This window comes from Schistocerca cancellata, chromosome 1, assembly GCF_023864275.1.
Source record: "Schistocerca cancellata isolate TAMUIC-IGC-003103 chromosome 1, iqSchCanc2.1, whole genome shotgun sequence".
Lineage (NCBI taxonomy): Eukaryota > Metazoa > Arthropoda > Insecta > Orthoptera > Acrididae > Schistocerca > Schistocerca cancellata.
In genome coordinates, this window is record NC_064626.1 from 899,205,757 (window position 1) to 899,223,667 (window position 17,911).

At 42.4% G+C, this 17,911-nt stretch overlaps 1 protein-coding gene across 1 annotated transcript in view; it reads right to left on the bottom strand.

The window, feature by feature from the left end:
- Nucleotides 1-17,911, bottom strand: part of LOC126190826 (uncharacterized) — a 138,152-nt gene that overhangs the window by 59,774 nt on the left and 60,467 nt on the right. The window lies entirely within an intron of this gene.

The following is a 17,911-nucleotide window of genomic DNA, read 5'->3' on the forward strand; positions in this document are numbered from 1 at the left end:
GGTTTGGGTGGTCGGGCGAGGCATGGACGCGGGCGATGTATGACGCAAGCAACTGTTGTCAGCGGAATCGTAGGGGAAGGGATTCCAGCTTCTACAAGAAGAGTAGTCACCGGACTAGTGCGGAAGGCACCTGTCGCCAGTCTGATGCCACAATGGAGAATCGGGTTGAGGATCTGTAGCGTTGAAGGTGCTACTGAGTTGTACACCACACTCCTGGTAGTCGAGACGGGACTGGACTAAGGCCTTATAGAGCTGTAGGAGGGTTGTTCGTGCATCCCCCCAAACGGTGTGGCTGAGGCAGCGAAGGATGTTGAGGTGCCGCCAGCACCGTTGTTTAAGCTTGCGAAGATGAGGTGTCCAAGTGTGCTGAGCATCAAACAGCATGCCAAGAAAGCAATGCGTCTCCTCAATACGAAGGAGTTCACTGGCAAGGTAGAGCTATGGATGGAGGTGGACCGTTCGACGACGACAGAAATGCATCACTTGGGTCTTAGAGGCTGAGAACTGAAAACCATGGTTGGATTCCCAAAAATGTGCCTTACGGAAAGCTCCCTGCAGCTGCCGTTCAGCGACACTGATGCTTGGGGAACTGTAATAAAGACAAAAGTCATCGGCATATAGAGAGGAACAGACCGATGAGCCCACCGCAGCCGCAAGAATCGCCACCAAAAAGAGAGGAACACTGAGAACCAAGCCCTGCGGGACACCGTTCTCCTGAATATCAGCAGAGCTAAAATAAGTGCCAACTCCAACCCGAAAGGAGCGATTGGAGAGAAAATTCCATAGAAAAATCAGAAGTTGACCCCGCAAGCCCCATTCGTACAGCGTAGCAAGGATATGATGGCGCCAGGTAGTATCGTATGCCTTCCGAAGATCAAAGAAAACAGCAACTAGATGTTCTCGCCAAGTAAAAGCTGTACAAATAGCCAACTCTAGTGAGACTAAATTGTCGATTGCTGAGCAGCCCTGATGGAAGCCCCTCCATTGCTGGGCCAGGAGGCCCCGAGCTTCGAGGATCCACATGAGCCGCCGACTCACCGTCCATTCCAGAAGTTTGCACATAACATTGGTAAGGCTGATAGAGCGATAGCTATCAACCACCCGTGGATCTGGGCCAGGAGGCCCCGAGCTTCGAGGATCCACATGAGCCGCCGACTCACCGTCCATTCCAGAAGTTTGCACATAACATTGGTAAGGCTGATAGAGCGATAGCTATCAACCACCAGTGGATCTGCACCAGGTTTCAGCACCGGGATGGTAACGCTATCCTGCCAACGAGTTCGGAAAACACCCTCTGTCCAGATGCGGTTAAACAGGGCAAGTAATTCACCCTGACACTGCGCCGAGAGATGGCGAAGAAACTGGTTGTGAATTCCGTCTGGACCTGGAGAGGTATCGGGGCAAGCTGTAAGGGCACTTTGGAACTCCCATTCACTAAACGGGGCATTGTATCGTTCCCAACGGTGCGTGCAAAACGACAACTGCGTACGCTCAGCCAGCTCTTTAATGGCGCAGAATTCTGTGCTGTAGTCTGCTGTCGCGGAACTATGAGCAGAGAACTCTGCCAGATGTTCGGCGATGGCGATTGGGTCAGTAAAAAATGTACCCCGAAGAGAAAGGCAAGGGACAGACGCATGGGGTCGAAAGCCAAAAATGCGCCGAACCCGTGACCACACCTGAGATGGTGAGGTGTGAGGACCTATGGTGGCAACATATCGTTCCCAGTAGTCCTGTTTGCTCCGCCAGATTAACTGCTGAGCCCGGGCCCACAACCGTTTAAAAGGCGACCAGATTCTCTAGGGAAGGATGATGCCGGTGTCATTGCAGGGCTCGCCAGCGGTCTCTGGTGTCCACCAAAAGATTGACTTACGCCTTCGGGTACGAGAACACCAAGGGACTGACTTACGCCTTAGGGTACGTGAAGAACAGGGGACAGTTGCCTCGGCAATGGCTACAGTGACCTCGTCCCCTGCTAAATCAATGTCACCAGGAAGCAGAGCAACGGCCATAGTAGCTGAGGTGTAGGCTGCCCAATCAGCTCCACGAAGAGACCATCGCGGCAGCTGGTCAGGGGATTGGGATTGAAGAAGAGAAACCAGGATAGTAAAGTGGTCGCTACCACAGAGGTCGTCATGGATCCTCCAACTGAGGTATGGAAGAAGACCTGGGCTACTAAGAGAGATCAATGGCCGAGTATGTGCCATGAGTCAAGCTAAAATATATGGGAGTACCAGTGTTAAGAAGGTAAATGTCCTGCTGTGCCAAGAGAGCCTCAACGTTCCTACACTGGCCCGAGATCTGAGCCCCACCCCATAAAATGTGGTGGGCATCAAAGTCCCCCAAAACGAGGAATGGCGGGGGGAGCTGGGCAAACAAGGGAGATCCTGCCCAGATTCTAACAGCCACAGCCGCGAGATCCATGTGAAGTGGCACTGGGGCACCAGGAACAGTGGCAAGAACATAAACACAGACATCGCCAGACACCCTGTCGTATTCTACGTGGTTCGTATTGTAACCCCGGTAGCCACAGAGGGAGGACGTCCACCAAACACAAAGCCAGGTTTCCTGTAGGGCCAGACAATGCTCCACATCATCTTCAGGTGGAGCGATGAACTCCTTTTCTGTCTCTATGTCCTTCTCCTTTTGCCTTTTCTTCTTATTGGTAGGGTCCCGTTTGTTCTTCGGTTTATCAGGCTGGGTGGGCTTTTCCGGCCCAGCCTCATGGACCAAGGAAGACCTGGAAGCCCTACGGCCCTCAGGTGGTGGCTTTTTCAGCCACTGGATGACATCTGGAGGGGCAGTAAGCGTGGAAGGGAGGGCACCAAGCGATCCCTTCTGTGCGAGGGGAGCCGGAGGAGGCAGGCACTTCTCCGGTGCAGAGGTGGGAACTGAAGTCCCCAAAGAAGGAGGGGTTGTTACTACCAATGTTGAAGACAGGGGAGCAACGGAAGAGGGTGTTCCCCCAACTACAGAGGGGCAGGACTAGACGGCCGGGCTGGAGGGCCCACAAAAATCGGCTGAGCTTGGGGGCTCATCGCCAGGGATGGCGACATCGAAGCTGTTGCAGCATACATCGATGAAATGCGCACTGGGTGAAGTCGATCGTACTTGCGTTTAGCCTCTGTGTAAGTGAGCCTGTCCAACGATTTATACTCCGTAATATTCCGTTCTTTTTGATAAACCGCACAGTCTGACGAGCAAGGTGAATGTTTCTGTCCGCACTGACACAAACAGGGGGTGGCGAACATGGGACATTGGGGTGGGAGGCATGTCCACAATCCCAACAGGTAGGGTTGGCGTCACATCTCGATGACATATGCCCAAACCTCTAGCACTTACAGCAGCGCATGGGAGGAGGGATGTAAGGCTTAACATCACATCGATATATAATCACCTTGACCTTCTTGGGCAGAGTGTCATCTTCGAACGCCAAGATGAAGGCGCCGGTGGCAACCCTACTATCTTTAGGTCGTACAAAGTGGACACCGTGGCGTTCCAGATTTGGATGGAGCTCGTCGTCAGACTGCAACAACAGGTCACGATGAAAAATAAGCCCCTGAACCATACTGAGGCTCTTATGAGGCGTAATGGAGACTGCAACATCACCGAGCTTGTCAGAAGCAAGCAATGCCCGTGAGTGTGTGGGGGATGCTGTCTGCATGAGGACTGCTCCGGACCTCATTTTAGACATGCCCTCAACTTCCCCAAACTTGTCCTCTAAATTTTCCACAAAAAACTGAGGCTTTGTGGTCAGAAACGAGTCCCCATCTGTTCGGTTGCAAACCACAAATCAAGGAGAATACGTCTCACCAGGGAATTTAGACCGCCGTTCCTCCCCTGGTGTAGACAGGGAAGGGAACGATTTGGGGTCATACGGTAAAGCATTTAACTTCCCTTTCTTAGAGACTCGTACTTGCGCACTATTCGTATTTCTTTTCATGGTGGTCCCACGAGCAGCTAGGGAAAGGAGAAAGGAATATCCACCCAGACAGAGCCCCGCTTGCCTGGGTAAGCCTAATACAACCGGCGGGGAGGGGGGGGGGGGGGGGGGGGGGGGCAGGTTCCCCAGAGGTCGCCCGCTAGAAACTGTTCTACCTCAATAGCCATGTGTGTCCTCGGCGTGCAGCACGCCTTGAGATTGAGGGGTTTTTTTTTTTTTAAATAGAGGTTTATACCATCCTCGCAACCCAGGCAGTTAAGCCAAAATCCCTGGGTTGTGTACCATACAACGTTGCACCGTCGCGCCTTACGGTGGTCGTTGAAGCGCGCTCAAAGCTTACGGTAGGGAGGACTGGTGGCGCTTCCTAGTCCCCAGCTCAGGGACCCCGGGGTCGCCAAGCACGTACCCCGCAATTCAATGCTGAGCCCCCTGAGGGCCATGATGCAAGGCATGGAATAGGGATGCACAAGGATACTGCATACGTTAGGTGGGTGGGAGGATAAAATATCACTTGGAGAGAAGTGGGGAAGATATTTCTCCATTCACCATTCAATTGCTCATGGAGTTGCAACCAATGAAAGAAATAGATTGACAATTATTCTTAAGGATCGTCATATTAAGTTCACAAATTCATTCTGAAAAACCCTTGGATATGGAATATGGATATCTCTAAAAAGTCCATCAGCAAACACACTACAATGAAAATTTATCAGCATATGCAAACCATGAATCTTGGTAGCATCACAGTGAAAACATTTCTTGTGTGTGGCCTCTTATCTTCCCAGCAAAAACATGTCTGAATATAAACACATATGCAGCATGACCTGTTGTATGTAATAGAGGACAAAAGATCAAAGACATTAAACATCTACCGTGGATATGATGAATACGAATCATGTTACACACAACAGGTCCTCAAGACACTCCAATCATTGGTATATAACATATTTAAGGTAGCTAAACACCTTATGTTAAAACAACAGTTCCACACATCTTTTACAAATATTATTTATGTTGTGTATAATACGTTTAACAGCTTTTCAATTTTAATGCTATGAACCGTAATCTCCAATTGTTGCAACAGGTCAAATTTTCTATTCTTATTTTCCACTATCTTCAATTTCCAGCAAATGGCAGCCAGTTTCACGAATATGCACAGTCAGCCGACTTTTCAAATTCACTGAACCAACATGAATCCTTGTGTCCATTGTATCTTCTTCTGAAGGACCTTCCAGTTTGAGTGAAGTATTTCAATCGCCAAGTGTTACACTACTTTTTTTGAAGACATCTGCTTTGTCATACTCATCTTCTATCTGCTTAAGCTGTGTCTTAATTCATACTACAATAAATTGTTCATATCAATTGCACCTTAATCTTTAATTACTTAAGAAGTTAGCTTCCCTCTGTGATAAATTACCAAAATATACAATACTGGTACTCTTAAGATTATGGGTTACATTTCCATTTGGTTTCACAATACGTTCCTTTGTAGTAATGTAGTTGCCATGTTTTCTCGGAATCTGTTTTCTTTGATTATTTAGTAATAATCAGCTCTGTTACCCTATTGTCCTGAATCACTGGAATTTTGAATGCTCTAACAACTAAACGGCAAAGAGCAGATTGTTTTCGGCCATTCAAATTTTTGTTTTAAGATACTACTGATGACGAAGGCATGTACTTTCAAAATATGTAAAAATTTGTGGTTTTGCACTGTGAATGGTTTAGTCTATCTTCTAGATTTAAAGACGAGTACAGGGAGGATCTTACATCAAATCATACATAATATCAAAGCAGCTATACATTTTAAACACAATAAGTAACACAAAATGTTAGACAGACTGTATGTTCAAAGAAAAAATGTCAAAAATTTTAACAGACAATACATCACCCAAAAATGTGACACACTGGTGCCAATGGATCCCATTTCGATTCTTCTTGGAAGCAGCATTCTGGGCGAAATCATTTTAAATGCTTCCAGTCAGGATACCAGCAACTATACCGATGTCACATGATGGATAAGTGTACACGGTTTTCTTGGGTGAGAGCACCCTTCAATGCCAATGGAAACAGCGTAGCCCACTATGCATCCGACTACCACCACCCCTGCCACCAACAGCTGGTTGCACCATATGCATAGTACTGACAAGACCATATCAAGTTCACCAACAATTATGGACAATCAACAGCACATTAATGAGGTGTCTGCCTGGCCTGCATCCATGCCGACGCAGCCTTACCAAAATACTATCGCTTCGCTGTTGTAATGCCATCAGTAGGTAGGCTTAAAAGCAGTATCAAGGATGAAGAAGTCCATATGCCGCAACAGTCAACCAACATGAAAGTCACTGACCGAGCAGCTGCCACAAGTGACAACCAATCTCAACAATGTACCAACTTTTCCACTACCGCTACTTCCCTCGCCGTGACACAAACATGCCCATTTCAGGTAATGAGGAGGGAGGGTGCTACACTGATCAATGACCTCCTCATAATCCTGAAGTAAAAGAGATGTCAGCACCAACAGTATTGCTATGCTGACCACGTGATTGGCAGCACAATGTGAACTGTATCTCATTATGGAGAGTTTGAAAGCACAACACACAAAGCTCAGGTTCTTATTTAAGGCTAACTAGCCTATTGTTCCTACCTCAAAGGCTGTTGTTATGGGCAGTGCTTTGGTATGTTGCAGAGGGATCTATCATGGGTACCTCATTAGCAATGTTTCATGCGATGGCCCCTAGTTTCCGAGATAATCGGTTTGATGTTTTATGAGTACCTCTTACACCCATAATGTTACTCATGTTGCCACCAAGCAAATGTAGTGCAGCACCTAATATTTAGGACTACCACAATATATGTACAGGTTCAGGCCCTACTTATATTCTTTTTCAGTTTCAATTTCATCGTAAAAAATATCATTAAATAATATACATCAATCAAAATTATTCAAAAATTACTCCACTCAAAAGTACTATTTTTACAGGTATGACTGTTCAGAGATGTCACTAACCCCGTCCAAAGACGTAAACAACCAAGCATGAGCAGCACCTATTAGACAGACAGGTCCAAAAACCAATCAGTTCCAGTCATTCCACCAGGAAGGAGGTACACGGCTCGTGTTGTCTGTAGTTCCACCATGCCTAGACAGCCAATACTGCAGTTCGATCGCATCCGCATCATTACTTTGTGCCAGGAAGGGCTCTCAACAAGGAAAGTGTCCAGGTGTCTCAGATTGAACCAAAGCGATGTTGTTCGGACATGGAGGAGATACAGAGAGACAGTAACTGTTGATGACATGCCTCGCTCAGGCCGCCCAAGGGCTACTACTGCAGTGGATTATCACTACCTACAGATTATCGCTCAGAGGAATCCTGACAGCAATGCCACCATGTTGAACAATGCTTTTCGTGCAACCACAGGACGTCGTGTTAAGACTCAAACTGTGTGCAATGGGCTGCATGATGCGCAACTTCACTCCCGACGTCCATCTTTGCAACGACACCATGCAGTTTGGTACAGATGGGCCCAAAAACATGTCGAATGGACCGCTCAGGATTGGCATCACATTCTCTTCACCGATGAGTGTCGTATATGCCTTCAACCACACAATCATTGGAGATGTGTTTGGATGCAACCTGGTCAGGCTGAATGCCTTAGATAAATTGTCCAGTGAGTGCAGCAGGGTGGAGGTTCACTGCTGTTTTGGGGTAGAATTACGTGGGGCCGATGTATGCCGCTAGTGGTCATGGAAGGCGCCGTAACGGCTGTACAATACATGAATGCCCTCCTCCAACTGATAGTGCAACCATATTGGCAAGTGAGGCGTTGCCTTCATGGACAACAATTCGTGCCCCCATCGTGCACAACTTGTAAATGTGCTTCCTTTAGGATAACATTGCTCTAACTAGAGAGGTCAGCATGTTCTCCAGAGGTGAACCATATTGAATACGCCTAGGATAGATTGGAAAGGGCTGTTCATGGACAACGTTACCCACCAACCACTCTGAGGGATCTACGCTGAATCACTGTTGGGGAGTGGGACAATGTGGACCAACAGTGCCTTGATGAACTTGTGGATAGCATGCCATGACGAATACAGGCACGTATCAGTCAAAGAGGATGTTCTACTGGGTATTAGAGGTACCAGTGTGTACAGTAATCTGGACCACTACCTCTGAAGGTCTCACTGTATGGTGGTACAACATGCAAAGTATGGTTTTCATTAGCAATAGAATGGGCTGAAATGATGTGTATGTTGATCTCTATTCCAATTTTCTGTACAGGTTCCGGAACAGAGAGGTGATGCAAACCTTCTTTTGATGTGTTTATTTCATGAAAAATTTCAAAATACTTGCATCTTGGTAGAGACCAATAGAGAAACTGCTAAGGGTAGATTCCATAAAAATACATTCTTGAATTCTGCATTATTTTAGTGCAGCTACTTTCACAGAAATGATAAAATATGCTTGATTCACATCAGAGGTGATGGAAGATAGAACTTTTTTAAAAAATTTTAAACGAAGTGGTTTTTCAGTGTAGCTTCTCAAAATTGTGCTTAGTGCTTTACCAGTTTATGTTTCAGTTACTTCTACAACTACTGTACGACCCAGGATTCAGTTCTAGCACAGCAAGTGCTATCAAGTACGTCATTTCTGTAATACATGTGGAACACACATTTGGGGCAAGTTTCCTGTAATTATTACTTTATTAATGATATCACTACAGCAAAAATGACTATTTTTTAATAATTTAGCATTTACACATTTACAGATATTTTGTAGGATGAAATTGGAAAGAAAAGTACATGGATAGGTTTTGAACTTGTTTCACTAGCACGATAACTGTAGACTTAAGTGAGTGGGCTATGCTCGCTAGGGCAAAACAGAACTATTGTTACAGGTATAACTCATACATATAAAAATTCAACAAGCATTTTCTCGGAAACTAGGGGCGCCGCGTGGAAAATGGCTAGCCAGATACTCACAACAGGTCCTTCAGCAACATACTAATCAAAACCCGTGAATAAAGGGTCTAATGGTCCCTTGTGGGTTTGATCATTTAAAAAAAAAAAAATTGTATGCTATGTGACAAATGTTTATTGATCAAGAATTACCTTATTGATCAAGAATTACCTACAACAGCTTTCACACTTTGTTTGCTAAGAGGAGGCCATGTCAGTATGCTGGGTAGCTATGACATTCATTCACTACAAGATCAGCAACTGGAGAGTTACACTTTTGCGACACCTTTCAGCTATAGTCATACTGGGCTAGTATTTTACAATGGCTCAGCCCAACTAACTAATATAAAACTTATCAAAGTCGGAATATACACACGTATTCTGAAATTAGATACTAGTACATGAAAATACAATATGATTAATGTTACGTAACTCCACATCATCTCTGAATTTTTAAATTTGTTACAGTGTGGAACCCCACTGTGCTCTACATGGCATGGCATAGATATGTTCCTTGGAAATCTTCCTTCACTTGTTTTATGTGAGTCCATAAGGCATCAGCAACAGTTGCTAGAGAAGCATAATAAACAATCATCTCTTAGATACAATCAGAGGGACATGAAAACCAGGGAGACAGAGAAAATCATAATTCTTGGAAGAGCCTTTGCAGGTTTCTAAATAAGTAAGTCAAGCAATCTCTTGCTGAAATATGGCATGTCAGTTTGCCTACAGTACAGGCAGTAGTTCAGGCTCTCAATTCTTCCCGATTTAGATATGCTTTTCAGATTGCCCTCAACACACAGAAGTTAAGATTGCATGCTATATCCAATGACAAAAACAGCACTTCGCATTTATCTGTTACTCTGCTCAGAAATGCAATGTTTCACACCAAAAACACCACTATCACTGAGGGACTTGTTTAAGTAGGATCTGACAAAAAAATTCAGTTCAATATTCGTTCATTCTTTTTTGTCACTGGTGTTTGTGATTCCTGAACAACAGATACCTACTCAGTTGCATCCAAATCACCAACCTAAATCACATCAGATTTCGAACTTTCAATTGACATGTATTTGACTGCTCTAGCATTAAGCCAACACTGAAGACAAAATTCTATGGTCTGTTATAACGATAGAAGCAAATGGTCATTATCTCACACTGTAGATACATGACAAGATCCAAAAAGTATTGTGTTACTGATATATGACATCCTTCTATGCACTAGTTACACACAAGCATCAATGTACAAAATGAAGTTTCACAATATGATAGATTAAATTACTGGATACCTACAGTCCTGATGCATGTGGACACTATGGGCCTATATGCCTTTTGAATTTCAAGAGGAAAACATTCTTTCTCATTTCCTCCTCAATTGAGGACTCTTTACTAATTGAGCTCTGCAGGATATGGATCTTTTCACTCACCTAAGAGAAAGAGGCGGGGCAGTCTTTGTGAATACTGAAATGTTCAAACTTTCAACGTACAATAAAGTTAAACATTGTTCACTATAAACAGAATGCTAACAGCAGTGTAAACAGGTACATATGCATCATGTAAGGGGCCCACAATCCCTTACCCAATTATAAACACATTTTTGCCTCACACATGTCGATGGTACTCTACTGTCATGCGCCGCTAGTGCTAAGACAATAAGAGACAGAGTTCAAGTTTGGAGTCCATCGAGCTGGAGCGAAACCGTACTAGCTGAGTGCGTCCCTACCACCGAGGGTCGACCCTCAGCAAAACGTTACCGATTCCTTACAAATGATATTTCTGACAAGTTTTTAAAAGTCTAAAGTGTGCTGTATTTTTGCGTTCGTATCAACTATCTCAGCCACCCCACAGTGAGGATTGTGTGTGTTAATCACTGCTACAGAGTGTGATGCAATACCAAGAATTCTAATCTCTGATGAGATTAACCGTAATTAGAAGTGTGAGATTGAAGTAGTATCTGCCTCATATTGTATTTAAACAGAATATATAAGTCAAACAGTGTAAAACATTTTGAGATTGGTCTTTGTAAAACCCTTTGTCACTGTTGTGAACATCATTAACCAGCTGCATCCCGATTAGAAATGATCCTCAAAGCAGCTAAATCCAATCATCACTTATCTATCAGGCCATGGGCACATAAAAATTACAACTAGGCTGCTATTTTGGTTAATAACAACTGACACGATATTAATCACGAGTGTTCCAGCCTGGAAGAAGAACTGTGCTGCTTTGGTCAGTGCACTACTTAATGGCAGATCAAGATGACTGTCGCATTGGTGAAAGGAGATGCTCAACATCTAGCTTATTGGCTTCACAGATTACAGCACCGCAACTTCCAACCACTCATGATTATTACTTCACAATGATTTTCCCATACCAGTAATTACTGCATATTATCAATGTCTTGTTCATGATGCATTCACAAGCTGCTATGCCCACTAAGTTCTTCCCTCAGAAGATGAGAGTCCATTGACAGCACTACCACTGAACTATTCAAGTCGTTTAGTGGAATGTCATAATGTCATCTCTCAGATTTATAATAAATAGAAGTAAAATGAAATACTACCAGCAGCACTTTTTTAAAAACTGAAACAAAAGTCAAAATTTTTTAAAACTGAAACTAAAGACAAATACAACTAAGAGAAAAAAGAAGTTTGGTGGAACACTGGCACACTGGGAACAAATCAGTGTACCAAATGAAACAAACCTGAGGCACGGTAAACCAACTGCAGAAGTAGTTCTCCATAATCAGAGCTAAGTTTTTATGGCTACTAAATAATGACACAGAGGCAGCCAAATAATCATCATTTACATCTGCCATGTTCCATTACCAGTTACCAGATGAAATATGATGCCGGTGCATTGGAATTACGTGGCTCAATAGGAAGATTTGTACAAAACATGAGAGCAATCACAAATCCAATAAACAGAGCACAATCAACAGGATCATTCCATGTCAATTCAACCAATTTGAGAAAATGTTCCAGCTGATAGTCTCAGATTTGGCTGAAATTTAGCACACCAATGCTACCAAGTGTGGAACACTCATGTACAAAATTTTAAATTCCCCTGCCAATTACTTCCAGAATTATGGCTTGTGGAAGAAGGTGGCGTGACCCGGAAATTGCAACCTGCATCTGGCAATCCATCTTCAGACCCAACTTCAGGTCTTCATAACTTTGGAACTATTCCACGCAGTCCAGTGAAATTTTTACAACCCAGTAACATGCACTTAAAGAACACGCTGTATGAATCAAACCATCAACAACATATTTCTGAGGGAAAATAAAAAATTCCAAAATGTGATTAAAAAATGTAATATGTTAAAAGGTACATATTGTAGGTGCCCTCTATGCCAAATATAATTCACTCAAAAAGGGTATAAATTTTTTTTGTGGGTAGCTTAATGTGGCCTAAACACACACAGAACTCATCTTGCCCATGTCACACAAACAGTGTTACATGCACATGAAAATACAAAAATTTGAAAAATTACCCGAAAACATGGATTTTCTAAGTGTGGTAGCACAAAAGGGCCAAGTGATATCCAAGCCAAATTTCAAACACTGCTTAAGTGGACCATAATATAATATGAGGCAAAATTTCAACTTGTTATTGCAAGGCATTTGTGTACAATAACGCGATTTAGCAAGTAATAGTGATGATGCAGACAGCTCGTTTCAGATAAAGCTGCAGCAATTGTTGGGAACCATTAGGCAACAGAAAGTTAAACAATGGTAGTTTTCAGGGACAGAATGAGTCATTGTTAGGCAGAAACAACAAAGGAAACAAGCAACAATTACAGGTTACTCATGTTTTTAAGATTCTAGTTCAGACTGGTCAGTACTGTTGTGGAAAGTCAGTATGGAGGCAGAAGAGTGTACTAGTGGTGCTTTTGTTCAAACAAGTTGCAGTATTGGTAGAGCACAAGCATCTGAATGTCATAAAACAACATATGGAACAAAATGTGGCATTCTCTTTGTACTGTACGATCTGGATGAATTGGACCAAGATTTGTTGCTATGGAGATCTGGGATACACCCTGTGGGCACAAGAAGTACAGTTCCAGGAAACTTTAGTGTTTGTTATCATCATATGAAAGTGTTTCTGGATAATTATTCTTTCCTACAAAGAAGTTGTTTTGATCCATTTCGGAAGTGAAGTGTAGCCTCAGAAAATTGATATAAAATCAAGTGAATCAGTGCATGGGACTTAACATGAAACCAGGGCAAAAGTTATGTTCCAGGTGTGTTACACTGCTAAAAAATGAACAATATTCTGATAATTTACATGACAGTGATGATGAGTATCAGCCACCTACAACCACAGCGGATGAGCAATTAAATACTTCAGTGACTGCTCTTGGTTTGTCTCCCATGAAGACACACACAAAGTTGAGAAAAGAGACAGGCCCAGCTATGGTAGAAAAAAAACTACAAGAAGCTCAAATGGAATTAAAATACAAAATAGCTGACACACTAGTGGTGGAAGAGGAAGAACTATCTGCTCCAAAGAAACAGAAATCATGCCAGAAATGCTCTGATTTGGACAAAATTGTGTAAGATTTGAAAACAAAAAGTGCCATATCCACATGCCAGAAAAAAGTAGCTATTCTTACCCTTGCACCTTCCAGCTGGTCTATTGACTACACTGCAAAAGAATTCAAGGTTTCTACATATATGGTAAAGCAAGCTAGGAAAATAAAAGCAACCCAAGGAGTGCTTCCAAAACTTCAGCAGGCTCAAGGTAAGCAATTGAGTTCAGAAATAAAGGTGCTAGTGTCGGAGTTTTATGAAAATAATGACTACAGCCGAATAATGCCTGGAAAAAAAGACTATGTAACGGTGAAAATGGGAAATGTACGTGTACAGATGCAAAAAAGACTGTTGCTATGCAACATATCAGAACTATATGTAGAATTCAAGGAAAAGTATCCCAATACCAAAGTAGGTTTTATCATCTTTTTTCAATCTTCGGCCAGAATGGGTTGTGCCTGTAAGTGCAAGGGGCAAACACAATGTTTGTGTATGTGAGACCCATCAAAATGCTAAGCTGATGTTTGTTGCTATAAAGGATTCTGGTCTGGACTACAAAGGTGCAATGAAGCTGCTAGTGTGTGACATCAGTTCCTCCCAGTGCATGATACACAGGTGTGAAAAGTGTTCTGGTAAGGCAAATCTTGCAGAACACATGAATAACAAACTGTATGGTGAACTCCTTATGGATGAAGATGAACCTGTTTCTTATAAACAATGGACACACACGGATCGCACAAGTCTTGAAACAAAGCAAAGTAAGTGGAAGATTTTGTTGAAATGTGTTTTCAAAAAACGGACAAACTGACCACACACAGCTTCACAGCAACAGCACAATCGGCTTATCTCCAGTTTTGTAAGGATAATTTGAAACAAGATGAAATTATAGTAATACTAGACTTTTCTGAAAATTATGCATTATAGTTTAAGATGCCATCCAAGGATATCATTGGGACAACAGTCAAGCAACTCCCAGCCATTTGCGATTTACTACAGGTGAATCAGGTGATGTGTCTGTCACGAACCTGTGCATTTTTAGTGACTGTTTAATTCATGATGCCATTGCAGTTCATGCCCACATTCGCACTGTCATGGCATATGTGAAAAACAAGCTGCCTCACATACATTTTGTGAAATACTTCAGTGATGGGGCAGCTAGTCAGTACAAAAACTGTAAAAATCTCAAAAATTTATGCATGCATTACCATGATTTTCAGATTCATGCAGAATGGAATTTTTTCACAAGTCATGGTAAAAATGTATTTGATGGTATTGGTGCTACCATTCAGCGCGCATGGCATCACGAGCTAGTCTGCAGCACCCTAATCAGCACATTCTAACACCTCTTCAATTATTTACCTGGGTACAGAAAAATATCTCTGGCACACAATCAGTCTATGTTTCGAAAGATGAGGTGAAATCAGTTGAAGAGTTGCTAAAAAGCAGACTAGAACACCTTAAAACTGTTGTAGGCACATACATCCAGGTTGCTATGTTATTGCTGTTTATGATGACAAATGGTACTTAGGATGTGTTGCAGAGTGGTGTGAATCAGAAGGTGATGTATTTGTGAACTTCATGGCACCAGCAGGACCAGCAAGACCAGCAAGATCATTTCATTGGCCACATTTGGCAGATAGGTGTTGGATTCCTTTTGAAAATATTCTTATGACAGTTCCAGTTCCTACCACAGTGTCAGGAAAACAGTACAATTTGCCACTCAATGTACAGAGTACAGTAGTTAAAGTGTGGGAGAACTTCTGTTCAAAGCACAATCGACTGGTTTTTGGCAGTTAATGTGTAGTAAACATTAATGATAGGTTGTGTTAATCTGTCTATATGTTGTTGCTTAGTGATTAAACAGCCGTGGGAGAGGATAAGAAGAGGCAGAACAGATTTCGATATGTTTTTACAAAATTGTGTTGTGGAACAATGACCACATCACCAAATACATCTGTCAACTTCCATTGTACACAAATGTCTTGTAGTAACACGCTGAAATTTTGAGACGTATATCATTATGGCCTACTTATGCAGTGTGTGAAATTTGGCTTGGGTACCACTTGTCCCTTTTGCGCTACCACACTTCGAAAATCCATGTTTTTCAGGTAATTTTTCGAATTTTTGTATTTTCATGTGCATGTAACACTGTTTGTGTGACTGATATGGGCAAGATGAGTTCTGTGTGTGTTTAGGCCACATTAAGCTTACCACAAAAAAAAATTATACCCTCTTTGAGTAAATTATATTTGGCATAGAGAGCACCTACAGTATGTATCTTTTAACAAATTACATTTTTTAATCACATTTTGGAATTTTTTATTTCCCCTCAGAAATATGTTGTTGGTGTTTTGATTCATGGGGTGTCTTCTCTAAATGGATGTTACTGTGTTGTAAAAATTTCACTGGGCTGTGTGGAATAGTTCCTAAGTTATTAAAACCTGAAGTTGGGTCTGAAGATAGATTGCCAGATGCAGGTTGCAATTTCCGGGTCACGCCACCTTTTTTCACAAGTCATAATTCTGGATCTAATTGGCAGGGGAAACTAATACTTTGTACATGAGTGTTCCACAGATGGTATAATTAGTGTACTGAATTTCAGTCAAATCTGAGACTATGAGCTGGAGCCCCTGGTTGAACTGACATGGAATGACCCAACACACAGTTGAGTTGAGTGGGCATTCAACCCAATCAATTCTCTGAATTAAAGCTTTCTTCGGTAATGAGTCTTGCTGAGGAAGACAAATATTTTGGTGCTCACCTTCACTCAATCTACAAACTACTGTGGCCACAGAAGCTTAGAATGCTAACAATGTAGCACTGTTCATAGTAAAACCATCCCTGAATTTGGGTGTTAAATGCAAATACTCTCATTTCATCCACACTCATGGCAACTGAATATAAAGCATAATACAACAATGAAAGCGCTTTTAGTGCCCACAGTTCACACACATTTTAACAACATATTACACACAATGAAGTTATTACTTGTCTTCTTAAAAGTGCAAATTTTGTCAGAAACCAGTCTCTCTCGTGTATAATGATAATCCCTTATAATAGTTCAAAGTACAAAGGAACATTAGGGGAAAAAATTCGCGTAGTCAAAAATATTTGTACAGTGCTACGGGAGTGTATCATGAACAACATACTAAAAATCGTGACTGGTGTGGCAGAAGCATGGGATGGGAGATGTTTAAAGGTCACTAAGTTTTTCCTGAATAACTCAAAAACTGTGGCTCCTAGTAAAAATGTTTCCCAGTAAAGAATTAAACTATATTAAATTTCCTACAAAAAGGGCCCTATCAATGTTTCCTCTGGTACTATTAGTTTCCATGCCACAGTGGGTGGAAAAAATCAGATTGTTAAAAACAGTGTTTCTGTTACAAAATTAATATTTATTGTTAAATGAAATGGGTTAAGAAAGAATATTAAATTAGTGTACCACAATTCAGTGCAACAGAACGGTATTAAGGGTTAAACTGTGTTCTATTGTGTAACAGGATGGAAAGGGGTAGAAGGAAGGGTGACAATTTTGACGGAAGGTATATCGCCCCAGACTGCTGTCATGCACTTCACTTTTCACAGGTCTGCAAACTTAAGAGCAAGCAGACAATTCTCTCTACTGCACAATGTCTTTAAAAGCAAGTACAGCATTTTTCACAAAGTTATACCAACCCTTCTGCAGCTAGCCTTATGAACCACTGGCGATGCCATGTGCACACATTTCCAGGAGTATTTATTTTCCACCAAGTGTGTTAACACTGCACAGAATACATACTACTAATGCAAGAAACACACGTGGACAGAATCTACGTAAGTCTCTGCATACTGTTCTACACTGCTAGAGGGAAACTGATTACTAGTCATCCTGTATAGCAGCTGTAGTGTTCTTCTGGGAAGGGACACTTCCCCCACCACAAGTACTAGTCATCCTGTATAGCAGCTGTAGTGTTGTTCTGGGAAGGGACACTTCCCCCACCACAAGTGCTTCTCACTTTCCAGTTTACAAATAGACTATACCTAACAAGCATTTCCTATCCAGTTCTCTCATCTGAGTAGAAAAATAATTGATCTTGTGTTTATATTGTGGAGTTATTTTCAGTTTATTAAGTGAATACACACTTGTGTATTTTTTTCCAGTTATGAAGTGAGTGGAAAGTCAAGGTAGGAATATCAATAACGTAGGACAAGGCAGATTGTTACTTACCACACAGTAATCACGCCAAGTTGCAGACAGGCACAATTAAGACACACACACACACACACACCCCTCATGCACACATGACCGCCAGCTCCAGCATCTCAGGACGGAATGCATCATCAGGTGAGATGCAAGCAGCAATCTGGAAGGGGTGGGGAAGAGGGATGGGGTAGTACAGGCCCAGCTTTAGGATGTTGTGGGTCAGGGAGGTGGGGAAAAAAGGAGTTGGGCTGGGTTATTTTGGGGGAGGAGACCAGTTGGCAGAAAAGCCCTGCACA